The following is a 5,432-nucleotide window of genomic DNA, read 5'->3' as shown; positions in this document are numbered from 1 at the left end:
CAGGTTTCTTGTTATTTTCGTTTATGTTTATATTTATATACAATGGCAGTACCTACTTTAAGGGATACGTGGGAATGTACGGGCAATGTGAATGATATGCTCACTCATACAAATGAATCTAGTCACAAATATCAATACTTAATATAATTTGTAAATACTTATTGTTCAAAATATTAATTGATGTTTTAAATTATAAAATAAAAATTATCTAAAACCTCTATTTTGCTCATTTATCTACGCCAAATCTCTAGAGCTAGGTACTTAACTACTTATTATTAAGTGTAATCAACCATGGTGACTTTAATAAACGTGTTAACATCAATCTAAGAAAACTGTCTCAGACAAATTGATGCCATTGCGTAACGAATACATTTACTCTTGCGTAACACAATGGCATCAATTGAATTAAAGTTTCTGACATTTGTTAAGTACCTACCTATATATTTTTTAATCAATTTATATTGTACTTATATCTTTGGTCTTAGGCGTAGGGAAATTTATACCCTGTTGTCAGTCAGTACCCCAGCAATGGCAGTGTCTTAAAATAAAACCTTATTTTACGGCACCGACAACAGACTTACCTAAAACTTAGTTACTTAGCTAAAATGGGAAATAATTACAAACAAAGATTTAGTTTGCCATTTATTTATAAACGCTATTACATAAAATTTATAAACAACGCAATGCATTATCATTATGTATTTACACAATTCGGAAACTGTCTGTTAGCCAAAGTACAGTAATACAAAAAGTTACAATTTGCGTTATATTTGTTATTATACACTTGGTGCCTTAATCTATTTACATAGACTTTTCTTTCTAAATCTCGCAACTCACCAATCTCATTCTAAAAGCTACCTTGCTGAGCACCAAATACAGTTCACAATCCAACACAACGTGAGGTGAGGTACGAGGTTAAGAATTAAGCCGGTTAACAATACACGTGTTACAAGTTTTCTACGTCACATGGGAAAATTTGGATATGAGCGCTAACTATGACCACCAGTACGACCATAATAATGTCGCCGTAGGGTGATAATATTCTACGAAAATAGTCATTCATCGGTCGTACAACTACGTATATTATTAAATTGCACAACGGGACTTAATCGCGTATTTAAGTTTTAAGATTTACCTCCGACGTTGCGGATGTTGATGTCAACTTTAGCCAGTCTTCACCGAAACCACGGGGACAACGCCGTCCTCGAGACGTCGGAGGTAAATCTTAAAACTTAAATACGGGATTAAGTCCCGTTGTGCAATTTAATAACTACGTATAGTCAAGGAATTTGATCTCTACGCCAGTTTGTACCTTTTCACAGCGACAATCAATATGAAAGCCTCTACGGATCTCAAATTATTGTCACTATACGAGTAAATAGCTACGAAGTGGCACATCCAATTCCTTGGCCATACTTCTAGCTCGTTCGTGGTGTGCGTGCAATGGCAGCTGTTGGATACCTACCATAATATTAATAAATTATTATATGTAAAGATTTCTTACCGCGTGGTGTTGTGTTTCGGCGGTTCCGGGGCGCGAAACCTGCCGAATCCTACGCCAGAGAAAACGACTCAACGAAACCACACCGTTGTCTGTTTAGCTTTATTCAGTTACACGGATGCGGATAACAGACTGTGTATGCAGTGGCCATATTTAAACTTTCATGTCAAATTTTCCCAAAATAATTGATCAATTCAGTTTGGAAATAGTTATTTACATGAAATAGACATCGAAAAATAGATCTGTAGATGTTCTGTTCAATAGTTCTGAGAAGTTAACAACTACATTTTGGTTAAAATAATACTTAAACTATACATTTTTGGATAAAAAAATCTAGTTACTTAAAACATTACTTCGTCAAAAATGATTGGCCCTTTTAAATAGCCATCATCATCGTCATTGGCCCCTATTCTCGTAGGAATGTCACCACTTAAATGAGGTTAATAAATAGCCATGCATTGGAGCAATTGGATGGCTTACTTTCGTTACATAAAGGTACTTAAGGAATCAATTAAATTTGAGACGAAGTAAGGCCTTACGTAAGTACAGATTTTAGGTGTTTTTTTTCCTACACTATACATACATCTATCAATTTGTCAGTTCTAAGATACTAGATTTGGATGTTAGTATCCAAACTCACTGTAATAGTTGCCTAGGTATTTGGTTTTGTAGACTGGTAAACTTTTTCACAGGGAGTACCTACCTATATTTTCCGTAATATAACAAAAAATTATACACATTCGAACTGGCGATTTCTTTACAGCCCGTACTGTGTAAGTGTATGTAATTGAGGCCGCTGAGAAAAAAAATATGCCTATCTATAGATACCAGTCAAGCCACAGAATTAACGGGAATCCAAGCAATCCAACTATTTCTAAAATAGGGAAGGTAACCGGTTTCGCTATGAGAAAAACTGTTTTTCGCCGAATATTCTCCATAAAAATATACCGATTAAGGACTCTATTACAAGTAGACTGTTCTGTTTTTATAGGATTTTTTTTCTACGGAAAATACCTATACAGTTCAACGACAAAATGTTTCGAGTCTATAAATTAATTCTGTGAAACAATTAAAAACAACAAAAATACTCTCAATCTCATGGGGTGTTTTAAACAGACTTTCGCTTCGTCAAATGATAAATGATAATAATAATGTTTCTATATAGCAAAGACAAACGACTATATATTATATACTACCTTTCATAGCTCTAATAGATATATATTTTCACCACACCAGCTCGGAAAGGCTTACTTTGCACTTCAAAAACTAATAGCAAAGTTGCATTTTATTCACATGTGAGGCAAAGTAATCAAATGCAAATTTTGAGTTGTTTTCTTATGTTTGCTGGTAGAATTGACTTTTAAATGATGATTTTGGATGATAAATATTTAATAAAATTCACTTGGATTTGATTTGGTTTGATTTTGTTTGATATTTCACATTTAATATTTGCGTCGGGTTGGTGTGGTGAAAAATTTTGTGTTTCACTCGGGGGTAAATTTTGTTTAACCCTCGTGCTTTGAAACCCTCGCGACGCTCATGATTCCATTTTTCGAACCACTCGCTACGCTCGTGGTTCAATTTTGGAATCTTTCGCTTTCTCGGGTATCAATATTAGCATGAGCGGTTAAACAACAACTTTGCCCCCTTGTAAAACAAATAACTATTGTAGCTATTAACTTTTTTAATAATACTCGTATTTTTACCCCTGTTTTATCTTTTCCCCATTTATAAAGATACACAGCCGCCACGAATTTTCGATATACAAAGATCCCTAGCTACATTTATTTAAATTGACATATCAAGGCACGGACATAGAGTACAACGCAAATTACGATAATTTTGAGATTTATTATTTAAAAGAAAATACTTTTTTGCTAGGCCATTCAATTACAAAATTTCCATTGTGTAACGCAAGTTACTCCGTATTGTAAGAATATTTTTCGTTACAAATTAGAACCAAAAGTCTGTAGATAAAGCCTTAAATTAGGTAAACTGTATACTTTATAATTCAAAATACTAAAAAAATTGAAAGTATAAATCATAAATTAAAAATAATAATTTACGTCCTTATACATCTATGCCTTATTTGCCAACTGTTAAGATTAAATAATGCAAACCGCTTTTGTACGCATTGCATTCATGCATTGTCAAAATAGAACTAGATATTTGGTACATGTAATACGTAGCAGTCTATTTATGTAGGTACAGTCAAAGAAATTAATTTCCTACCCATTTTGTACTATGTCACATAGACAATAGTATGAGGTTTCTAGCCAATTTCATATTGATTATCACTGTGACAAGGTATGAAATGGGTTCTTTGACTGTACATCAATTTGACGTAATTCAGAAAATATAAAATTGAATACCAATTTGATACACAAAACTAAATTTGATATCAATATCAGTTTCTGAATACGTCCCCTAATCTTCTCAACTTATCAAACCTATCATAAGAACGGGAGACAATTTTCATTGACGTGCCATCAATGAAAATCTCACAGAATGCTCTAATGTAGTTTTCTTTTCAGCATATCACTGCCTCATCATCACACAGAGCCTGAGAAATCATAAGAAATCTACACGGATAACTGTTTTGCTATCGAGTATACAATCGCCATCATAAATATCTATACTATAATAGTGCTCAAAAACATCTGAACACGCATTATTAAGGCAAAGTCGTGTACAGATGACTATGAGTAATCTTATTCAGTGTATAATGGTCACTGTACAAAAGATACGTCTGTGCCTTTAAATACGGCACTTGTCACTAGGTACAACACTGATATTTACAAATTAGCTACCTTCAAACATTTTGTGAATCAGTTCTTCTAATGAGGGCATTCCAAAAAAGGTAAACTTTGTCAGGGACGCAACGCGTATGGCAGCTAATTACCTTATTAACCTGTAGAAATCTGCTTAGCTTTATCAGAATGGTTCATAAAATTAGCGTCACGTACCCGGGACTTATCTGGAATGCCACGAAACCTAATGTCAGAATACTAGGTATTTAGGAGGCTCAGAATATATAAAGGGCATTCAAATGAAAAAAAAAATGATCGAGAAGACAAACCTATTGTACTCGTACATACGTGTTTACGTGTTGATAAAAGCTAAATAATCGCCTAACAATAACTTTAATTAAGACTAGTATACACAACACTAGTTTACCAGTCGAGCCCAAATCAAACCATTAAAAAAAACTACGTGATTTTGAATTAGCTATTATGGGAGAATCACTAATATCCACAAAAAAAAAAGATTCAAATATAATACGTACATAAAAATTAAACATTATAGAATACTATTAATAATATCATAGGGATAATATCATTTAATAAGTCAATATGTACTATCATTAAATCTACATTATGATACATTAGCCCATTTTATAGGTTGTCAAATTTACAAGGATATTACAAAGACGTATAAATACTAAATAATAAAGTATTCCGTCATACTGGGTATAACAATTGGTCTTTAGAATTTTCTTGTTTCCATTAAAATACTTACAACTTTGTCTAAGTACATAAACATAATATACTTGGGAGTAAAGTGACATAATGGCGTATTACAATTTTCTAAATTTAGAAATAGGTATGTGAAACTAAGCATCTAAGTAACTAAGCATCCTAAAAATATATAGAAATCCGGGAATGAATTACCTATTTAGGTTTTTTCTTAGTTACTTACCTAGTTAGGTACATATATAAAAATCGTCACTCAATAAAATTCGATCTAATTTTGAATGAATTTTCATGTGTCATGTCATTATGAAACATTTTTTTACTAACCATTTTTTCCACTGTGTAACGAAATACATATATCTACATACCTGCATATTTATAACGTTTGACCAATTTTCGTTACACAATGGAACCAATTAAATTGTCAAACAATTAAAACCTTTGCCATTGTGGCCAGT

This window comes from Cydia splendana, chromosome 15 (genome assembly GCF_910591565.1).
Source record: "Cydia splendana chromosome 15, ilCydSple1.2, whole genome shotgun sequence".
Classification (NCBI taxonomy): Eukaryota; Metazoa; Arthropoda; class Insecta; order Lepidoptera; family Tortricidae; genus Cydia; species Cydia splendana.
The sequence above is the reverse complement of the archived record's forward strand: the minus strand, read 5'-3'. Positions refer to the sequence as shown.